This window comes from Cnephaeus nilssonii (genome assembly GCF_951640355.1).
Source record: "Cnephaeus nilssonii genome assembly, chromosome: 6".
Lineage (NCBI taxonomy): Eukaryota > Metazoa > Chordata > Mammalia > Chiroptera > Vespertilionidae > Cnephaeus > Cnephaeus nilssonii.
In genome coordinates this window covers 47180087-47190897 of record NC_137077.1, presented here as the reverse complement: position 1 = coordinate 47190897, position 10811 = coordinate 47180087, and the positions used below count along the sequence as shown (strand labels likewise).

Here is a 10811-nt window from a genome sequence, read left to right as displayed (position 1 = left end):
GTACTGTTGCTCTTGGGGTATCATTGCTTCTAGGCACTCTCAGCTGACAGAGAGAGGAAATATATGAATATATATGTAATCTGTATATTACACACATACTTAGTATTTCTATATGCAACACTGTATCTATATTAAGCTAAACATTCATACTGATGTCTCCAACTCTCACATGGATCATTTTAGCTTCTTGCTTGTCTGTAACCTCCAACTCCAACAGTAAGAAAGAACCCTGGCTCCCACCATCAGCTGCCATCCATTTACCTAATTGTTCAACTCCAGTATACATGTATAGTGGTTTCCGAATTGTTCATCTGTACCCTCCTGGGAAACATCGTTATTGAGTATAGTGCTTACTTATACACAGTTCCTCTTGCCCTTAGTCTCACAGACTCCACTCGTCTCCAAAGTTACTTAGATCAGCACCTTTTCTCTCCATCCTCTTCAGTGAAGTTGTTCCATACATTTTTAACAGATTGTTTTATCACGTCCTATTCTGGGACCCCCTGACGTCCTAAATGGTTTGGGAATGGTTTTTAAAATTTGCAATCTTGGTGTTAAGGGAGCTTTTTGCTTCTGGGATGCCATTATTTCTAGGCCTATTCAATGAACAGAACCAGGAAATAATTTTTTTCATGGCTATAATTTTTAAGCTTTATTTCTATATAATTAACATATCATACAATTCATTCATGTAAAGTGCACAATTTAATGGTTTTAAGTATATTCACAGAGTTGTGCAACCATCACCATGATCAATTTTAGATTATTTTCATCATCCCACAAAGAAATTCTAAATCTAAGCCTTCACAATCTTTTCCTATACCATCTGTCCCTACCAGCCCCAGGCAACTATTAATCTACTTTATGCCTCTATGGATTATTCTAATCTGGATATTTTATATTAATAAAATCATACAATATGTGCCTCTTATGTCCAGCTTTTTTCACTTTGTGCATCAATTTTCAACTGGGTGTGCCACAAGAATTTGTACAACATGCTATACTTGACTATTTGGTCCGGAGCACTAATCTCTTTTCCCTTAGATTGTCAAATTAAAAAATTACAACTGCCAACACAACAATAGCCATCTGGTGTGAATGAATCAAAATTATACCTATTTTTTTTTTTGTTAGATTGGCAAAACATATTTTTTGGTGTGCTACAGAATTTTAGTGATTAGTTTACGTGTGCCATGAGATGAAAAAGGTTGAAAATCACTGCTCTAGGGACAAGTCTTTGCCTCTCATTGAAAAAGAATTATCAGGTCCCATTCCGTGGACTGGGAATGCAGAGCCCAATCAGAACCGTCCATCTAAAGACCCCATAGGGTGTTATTATATTAGGAATAATCTAGATTTGGTGAAATGCAAGGATAGTGAATTGCCGGGTTCTGGAAGACTGTCCTGTTAGGGCCTGTATGGCAAAGCCAACCCCAGAGGGAGCAGACATTCTGAGTCTCAACCATTCTATAAGGGACAGAGGGACTCCAGAGCCTGTGCTCTTCCCCTTGACATAATGATGCACTACACAATTTATTACCATATAAAATCATTCTCTTATATAAATATATTATTGATATCAGAGAGGAAGGGAGAGGGAGAGAGAGATAGAAACATTAATGATGAGAGAGAATCATGGATCGGCTGCCTCCTGCACGCCCCACACTGGAGATCGAGCCCACAACCCAGGCATGTGCCCTTGACTGGAATCGAACCTGGGACCCTTCAATCCACAGGCTGACGCTCTATCCACTGAACCAAACTAGCTAGAGCAAGCATTCTTTTTAAGCAGAATACATAGAATAGTGGTTCAGAATTAAATACTGGAGCCGGATAGATCCAGGTTTGATTTTTTATTTTGTCACTTATTAGCTCTGGGAGACCTTGGGCATATTAACTCTTCTGAACCTCTGAATCAGTTTTCTCAACTGAGGAAAAAGTGAATATAATTGTATCTCTTCCTAAAATTATTTTGAGGATTAAATTAGATAACACAGTACTTAGCTTTGCTTAGGTGTTCAAAATTAGTAATAATTACAACAATAAATATTTAGACCCACTCTTAGGAGCCAGATGCCTAATATAAGTAGATATTTATGTCGTCTCAGCACCATCTTTACTAAACATCTGCCGAGATTTGCAGTTGTTCCCTGGTAAGTTCAGAGCTATAAATATCTACATCTGGGTAGGAGATATGCAAGAAACAAAATTTAAAGTCTGCACTTGCACAAGATGACTTAAATGGGCTGTACTGATTTGTGAGGTTTATCTATGAACCAATGTTTAATTTCAAGAGAGAACTTCAGTTATTTCTGGGGATGATGCTAACATAAATCTTTATCAGAATCTTCTGGACTCCTGTTTGAAATGGTACCATCATTTGTACCATGGCTTCTACGGCCTCTAAGGCCAACTCAAGCTGTCAGCAATGTTGCCGGGTCCTTTCTGCCTTCAGAACTGGAAGTCATCTAAATCTGAAAAAAAAAATTTCTTTTCTGTGTTCCTTATTTCAGACTCTTTATTATGTGTTAGTTAAAGCTGGCAAGCCCTGGCCGGGCAGCTCAGTGGATTTGAGTATTATCCAAGGTTTTGGGTTAGATCCCTGGTCAGGGTACATACAAGAATCAACCAATGGCCCAGCCAGAGTGGCTCAGTGGTTGAGCTTCGACCTATGAACCAGGAGGTCATGGTTTGATTGCCAGTCAGGGCACATACCCGGGGTTGCAGTCTCATTCCCCAGCGTGAGGCATGTAGGAGGCAGCCAATCAGTGATTCTCTCTCATCATTGATGTTTCTATCTCTCTCTTCCTCTCCCTTCTTCTCTGAAATCAATAAAAATATATATTTTTTAAAAGAATCAACCAATTAATGCACACATAGGTGGGACATCAAATCAATGTCTCTCTGTCTCTCTCTCTCTCTCCCTCTCTCCCTCTCTCTAAATAATTCAATAAATAAAAAAATAAAGCTGAGGACATCAAAATATAAACCATATTTTAATTAAACCATACCCCAGTCCTCTCAGTACTCTGCGCTGAGAAAACGCATTCATGAAGAGGAAGCTGAGGATGAACTCCTTCTGTGAAGTCTCCATTTTACACTGATTTTCACAGAACACAAGGTGGACTGTTCGCAGTAGGACCATTGAGGATAACAGGCGCTGGATTCTCTGCAATGATTTTTATCTCTGGTGTTTCTGGCACTGATTAAGGTTTCAGGCAAACAGAAGCACTGAGGACCTAGCAATAATCACTAGGCAGCTTCCTGGTTGCCAGCAACAGTAAATGCCACAGAGACACAAAGACTCAACCTTTCACATGCTCACAGTGAAACCTGGAGCCTGGTTTCTTATTTCAGATACAACAGAGTCCTCCAAATACAGCACAATAGCTTCTTCTTTCCCCCTTTCATATTAGATTTTTAAATTTTTGTACAGAAACATGTCCTGTCCAAGAGCCAAAAACACTTATATTCTAACCTCCCTCTTAGTGCTGTCCCATTTTACTCTTTTGAGGGAGAAATGAAAGGAAATAGTGTTGTATACCTGAATTTGGAATTTTAAATAATGTATGACTTGTTTAATGTGTTTGTAATTGCCAGTCTTCTGTAAGAGTTACAATTGATTTCTACCCTTCTGAAAATATTCAGAAATACTATATGAAAGATTGTCCTCTCCAAGTTTATTCTCTATTTTTATTTTTAGAAAATGTAGAAGCATACAGAATTTAAAACACTGGCAATTTAAGGTTTTTCCATGACTCAGTCAAGGAAATTGCATAATACCCTTCCTCTGCCAACCTCACACATTCTTCTTCTTAAATACCTTGCTATTTTCCTTATTCTATTTCCCCACCATTATCTCTCCTTTTCCATCTTTTCTACATTCCGTTAACCTTTGTCTCTTTTCTCTACGGCTGTAAAACATTCTAGAATACAATCATGTGGTATGCAAGGTGATAAGGAAACACTGAAGTATCCTCCAAGCTTTTGAGTTTGTCTCCTAGCAACTGTATGATACGTTGCTTAGTAACATGAGGGGTGAGAGTAAAGTCTCTCTTACATATCTAGAAATACTGAAATCATTCTTTAAAAATTAATAGTGGGGCTTATTTATTAAAATATACGAAATTCAGAGATGATCTTATCATGGAGGGGGACTTACTTCAGGCCATACGGTCTTGAGTAAACCTCTACATCTCTTATAAGCCGTATACTAAAACAACAGATTGCCTTTCTTAAAAGCAGATGAATTAAAATCCCACAGCCTTTTCTAATCCTTTTTCTGCAACACATGCATAATCAGTGTTTAAGGGGGATGGAGAATTGTTTCCTAAATGATCTTTTAGGCTGGGCAGATGAAGAAAAATGCAGCCTTTCCTCTCTTCTGCACATGCACATTTTTTTTTTAATTGATTTTTTACAGAGAGGAAGGGAGAGGGATAGAGAGCCAGAAACATCGATGAGAGAGAAACATTGATCAGCTGCCTCCTGCACACCCCCTACTGGGGCCGTGCCCGCAACCAAGGTACATGCCCTTGACTGGAATTGAACCTGGGACCCTTGAGTCCGCAGGCCGACGCTCTATCCACTGAGCCAAACCGGTTAGGGCTGCACATGCACATTTGATTTTTAAATCTAAAGGAAGATGGAGAAATGTTTCCTAAGACACCTTTTTAGGCTCGGCGTCATTGGGAGTTGTGTCTTTCAGGATTACAACTGTCTAGAGAGTAATTCTCTGTCAACTTATCCAGGAGTTATCAGAATTTAGAAATAGCTGAACCACACCACCCAAAAGCATTAAAACTCTGTAGTTCCAAAATGGTAAATTATTAATTCTAAGAAAATACTACTAGTACTTCTAAGAGAATTAGACCTGCTAAATCAGATGCTCTGTTGCAAGAAGTGGAAACCAATATGTATATCTATAATAATAAAAGCGTTATGTGCTAATTAGACCGGACGACCTTCTGGACATCCTTCCGGACAAAGCTGCGGGTGCGAGGGCTGAGGCAGAGGCAGCCACCGTGGCTGCGAGGGCCAAGCCCCTTGCACGAATCGTGCATCGGGCTTCTAGTATATATTTTTAGTGAAAGCAGAGTTTTATTAGAGAAGGTAAACTAACAAAGCTCTTTGCAGCAGAGAGGGGGTTCCAAGCGGGTTGCAGGAAATCAGTATTTTTTTAAAAATATATTTTTATTGCCGAAACCAGTTTGGCTCAGTGGATAGAGCGTCGGCCTTCGGACTGAAGGGTCCCAGGTTCGATTCCGGTCAAGGGCATATACCTTGGTTGCGGGCACATCCTCAGTAGGGGGTGTGCAGGAGGCAGCTGATCGATGTTTCTCTCTCATCGATGTTTCTAACTCTCTATCCCTCTCCCTTCCTCTCTGTAAAAAATCAATAAAAATATATTTTAAAAATATATTTTTATTAATTTCAGAGAGGAAGGGAGCGATAGAAACATTATTGATGAGAATCATTAATGGGCTGCTTCCTGCACGCCCCCTACTGAGAATCCAGCCTGCACGTGCCATTGACTGGAATTGAACCCTGGACCCTTCAGTCTGCAGGCGGATGCTCTATCCACTAAGCCAAACCAGGTAGGGCAGGAAATCAGTATTTTTAACGAGCACTCTAATTATTTCAGCACACATAGGAAACACTGGTTAGAGATGATTCCAATATGCTACAAAGGATTTTCTACTTTGGCTCTTGGATTTTGTTATTATTATTATTAATACAGTATTTATTTGTCTTCCTACTGTCAAACCCTGAGCCAACCACTTTCCCCAGGCTGCCTAGAGAGGTATAGGAAAAGGAACATACAGGGCAGACAAGACACGGGAAAAAGAACTATAGGAGGTGGAGACAGCTCCTTCACATGGCAAAGACGATGAGAAAGGCCACCATCAGGCAAAAGAGCCCCATGACCTCTGAGAGGGCAAAGCCCAGAATGGCGTAGGAGAAGAGCTGTTGCTTCAGAGAAGGGTTCCTGGCATAACAAACGATGAGGCTCCCAAACACAGTCCCAGTTCCAGTCCCAGAGCCTGCCACCCCTACTGTGGCAGCCCCAGCCCCAATGAACTTGGCTGCTGTGTTGATGTCCCTTGAAATGGCACTGGTATGGAAGCTGCGGCTAGAAATAAGCGAGGTCAGGGGACTTGGGGCTGCCAAGCTGCTGAGGCTCTCATCTGTCAGTGTCTCTGGTCGTTTCAGGACCACTGCAGACAGTGACCGGCTCAGCTGAGAGGTGCTCCTGAGCAAGGAGGGGTGGAGACAAACTTGGTGCAGGCATACATTTTCAGGGGAATGAGGGGAGCTGCTCCCAGGGCAGAGAAGATAGAGAGGAGTGGGAGGCTGGGGTGGGGGGGAAATAGTGATAGGAAGTGGCTCTTGGATTTTTACATGTAACACTTAAAGAAGAAACTTCAAAGACCAAGTCCTAAATATTATGCCACATCCTCCCCTTGAACTAGGCCCCTTGGCTAATAAAATTGGTCACACTTCAGAAGATTAGTCATTTGTTCATTCTGTAAATTTTTGTTAAGACAATTTTGAAATATAATTGACAGAATTTAGTGATCAGTTGGGATTAACTTAAATGAGTTAATATACATAAAGTGCCAGGAATGGTGTCTGACACATAATAAGTATTATATGAGGTTATTATTATTTTAATCTAGCTTGGTAGACTAGAAATATAGTGACAATGAACTGGTAGTGAGGATATAGAATAATTTAGATTCTAGAACAGGAAAGAGGATAATGGAGAAAAGTAACTAATTTCATTTGGATATACTGAATTTGAGATGCCTACAGGTCATAGATGGGGATAAAATCAGTAAAAAAAAATTCTGGGGGCATGTTGCATAAAATATTTTTTAAATGAATTCTTACCTTTTGTGTGGCTGGCTCTACTTAAAAATGGGCCAGTTGTAATTCCCCAGTATTTTACTTCTAACAATAGCAATGCACCTATAAACAGTTTTGGAAACAGTAATTTTTTGTTGTTGTTCACTAGTAAATCAGTCTCACCCTGGTTATCTATAACATGGAATTAAGACAAGGATTTGAGAGAAAAAAGAGAAACACACATTTAGATACTTGGGGGAGGGGACTCTGGAGCTTCTTTTGATTCCTATTAAATCCCTGTCGCCAGAGCACCATGGCAACCTTCCCAGTCTGCCACCTAATTTCCATCTGCTTTGGAAGGAAGGGGAGGGGCGGGACAGAGGTGGTTCAGTGTGCATTCTTGTGAGTGTGTGTAATCTGAGTTAATGAAATGCAACCAAATTATAGATTGTGTTGCATGGAAAACTGAGATTATCCATCTTTTCCATTTTCTTCTCCTCTCAGGATGCTTCTGAGCCTCTTCAAGTTGTATCCCTTTTTCCAAATGTCAGATTTCATCAGGAGACTTGATGTACCAGAGCAAAATTACAAATTAAAATGTGTAGCTCAAGGCAAAAGTATTTTGTTAAAGAGTGGTTCAGTAAATTACTAAACATCAATGAGTAACCTCAAAGCATTTAATTACAATAACAGAGATATATTTTTAATACTAGAGGCCCATTGCATGAAATTCATGCAAGAATAGGCCTTCCTTCCCCTGGCTGCCAGCACCAGTTTTCCTCCAGCACCTGGGACCCAGGCCTTCGCTCTGGCCGGAGCCTTCAGTCTTTGCTCCAGCCGGAGCACCGCTCCTGTAGCTCCCTCCGCCCCCCACCCTCCCCCTCATAGCAGGCGTCCTGCCCTGCCCAGCTGCTCCATGCCTGCATATGTAAATTAACCCACCATCTTTGTTGGGTTAATTTGCATACTCACTCCTGATAGACTGGTGGGTGTCGCGGAGGTACTGTCAATTTGCATATTTCTCTTTTATTAGTGTAGATTACAGAGTGTAGATGTTTATTGCATTGTTTTTATATCTTTTTTTTAAATTAATTTTAGAAGGGAGAGAGAAAAACATCAATGTGAGAGAGAAACATTGCACATGCTCCAGTGGGGAACTGAATCTGCAACCTAGGTATGTGCCCTGATAGAGAATTGAACTCACCACCTTTTGGTGTACAGGACAAGGCTCCAACCAACTAAGCCACACTGGCTAGGCCTTATTGCATTGTTTTATGTCTTACTTCTGGAACAGAAATTCATTAATATTTATCTCTGCTATATACATAAAAGTCCTTCCTAAAATAGATGAAACTCAGTTACCAAAATTACCACAGATTATTCTTTTTTAAAAATATATTTTTGTTGATTTCAGAGAGGAAGGGAGATGTAGAGAAAGACAGAAATATCAATGATGACAGAGAATCATTGATTAGTTGCTTCCTGCATGCCCCACACTGGAGATTGAGCCTGTAAACCAGACATGTGCCCTGGCAGGGAATTGAACCGTGATCGCCTGGTTCATAGGTTGATACTCAAGCACTGAGCCACGCCAGCCAGCCGACCACAGATAATTCTTACCATCATTATCCAAAATAAATAAATAAAATTATTATTTAGTCATATTGCATTGTGTTGACCAGAGTTTGAGAAAGATAATATTAAGCTTTAAATAAAGTTCTGAATTAGGATGTGGGATCATACTCTTACCTAAATTGTTAATGTTTGAATTTGGCCAATGTGAATGCAGCAGATAGTCTTTAAAGGCCATACACAGTGAATACCAAGTCACTCAAAACATGCATCAGTATTGAACCCTGAAATAAAGATAAATGTAAATTCAACATTTCAGCATAATCATCTCTATCACCCTGCTTAAATTTAGAATGTGAGGTGTATTTTTGTTAGAGAATTTAAGGAAAACGTACTTGCTTGAATTTGTCCTTTTAAAACTCAAACCTGCACAAGGAAGGCAGTGTGAGGTGGATAGGATGGTCATTTCACAAAGAATGCAGAGGCAGTGATATAGCATGAGACAGTGAACATCATCGTGGGATGAAGTTAAGGAATGTAACCCAGTTCTTTGTGTCCAGCAGTCCCTGCATAAACCTTGCTCTCACAGCACTCAACATAATATATTGTAATAATAGTTTCTGTCCTTGGACCTTGAACTACTCTGGACCAGGAAACAAGTTTTATGCCTTTTGTATCAAGCCCATGCTGTATACTTATTTCCTTTTTGCTAAGTCCAATGAACATTCTTCTGTCCTTATGAACAACCTCTCAGCGGTAGTTGATATTGCTCAGCACTCTATATTGACACTGTCCTTCCTTTGTTTCTGTAACATCAATGGCTTCTGCTTTTCCTCCTCCTTCTTTGACCTGTTTTTCTTTGTTTACTTTTCTGACACTTCTTTCTCTTGCAGTACTTTACTGTCTTTAATTTATTACGTCTGTTCCTGAATCTGGTAAGTCAAGCTGCTAAATATCCCCTAAATCTATCTCTTTCCTTCCAATCCTTCTCTTTCCTTCTATTAGCCTTAGGCCCTTATCATGAAGCTTAGATGGCTAAAATAGCCTCCTAAATAGTCTCCTTTCCTTCCATCTCAAACCTTTCTAGTCCATTCTTTAAAACCCTAACAGTCTTTCTAATCTGGTATGAATTGTGACAAAAAGAATTGAACCTAGGTCTGCCTGATTCTGGAGCCGGTAACCATCCTTCACTCTTCACTGCTCCTCATTCCTACACATCACCAGCTCCTTTAGATTCAACCCTCCATATATTTACCAAATATTTCTACTTCTTTCCATTGCTATTACAATCAGTCTTATCATACTAACCAGCAATCTTCTAACCAGTTTCCCTGTGTTATGGTCCTCCACCCCCAATTCTGTTCTATCTATTCTCTCTGCACACAGCAGTCAGAAGGATCTGTGTAAGTACTCCAACAGTGCCCTGACCGTGTGAATTGAACCGTGACCTCTTGGTTCACAGGTCAACACTCAACCACTGAGCCATGCCTGCTGGGCTGTTTTATTTCTTGACCTGCATTCTGGTTAAACTAGTAATAATGTTAAGTTTGCAAAAATTCATCAAATTCTACATTTATGATTAGTGAAAATTATGTATGTATGCTATCTTTCAATAACAAGTTTTCAAAATGAAGAATAAAAATGAAAGAAAGCCTTCCCACTAGGTAAACATAATTACACCTAAATTGTGTTTCCCACTCAGTGGCATAACTTGAAATTCTGGGTTACACTTGGAGAATTCTATTCTCATACCATACCACCAGTGTATAATGCTGTTGTCATTAGGTTCTAAATATACATCCTCCATTCCTCTAATCTTGACCTTTCTATAAGCAGTTTCAATCTCAGATTCCTAGTGGCCTCCACGATTTCTGCCCTCAATCCCTCTATCACTTCAAACAGTGTAACATTCAACTTGTAAGATTACATCACTGTTTGGTCCTGCCCTCAACACCCTTCCCACAACACACACACAAACACATTTCCTGCTCAGACTTGTGTCCCTTCTCAATGTCCCTATTTCTGTAAAGAACACCACTACCATTTCGTTCTCCAGGTTCAAAAATTTAAGGGTTAATTTTGACTTTTCCTTTTTACCTCATGTCCAACCAATCACATGAGGGATTGCTCTTCTATTATCCTTTTTTGTTTGTTTGTTGTTAATCCTCACTTGAGGATATTTTTCCATTAATTTTTTAGGGAGAGTGGAAGAGAGAGGGAAAGACAGAGAGAAACATTGATGTGAGAGAAACACATAGATTGGTTGCCTCTTGCACGTACCCCGACCAGAGCCTGGGCCAGGGTGGAGCCTGCAACCAAGGTACATGCCCTTGACTGAAATCGAACCTGGGACCCTTTGATCTGCAGGCCGACACTCTATCCACTGAGCC

At 40.1% G+C, this 10811-nt stretch overlaps 1 pseudogene across 1 annotated transcript; it reads right to left on the bottom strand.

The window, feature by feature from the left end:
* Window positions 1–5835: 5835 nt before the first annotated feature.
* LOC307100861 (ATP synthase F(0) complex subunit C2, mitochondrial-like) lies at window positions 5836–6296 on the bottom strand (annotated as a pseudogene). The gene has a single exon. The product of its transcript is annotated as an ATP synthase F(0) complex subunit C2, mitochondrial-like (transcript).
* Window positions 6297–10811: the final 4515 nt, after the last annotated feature.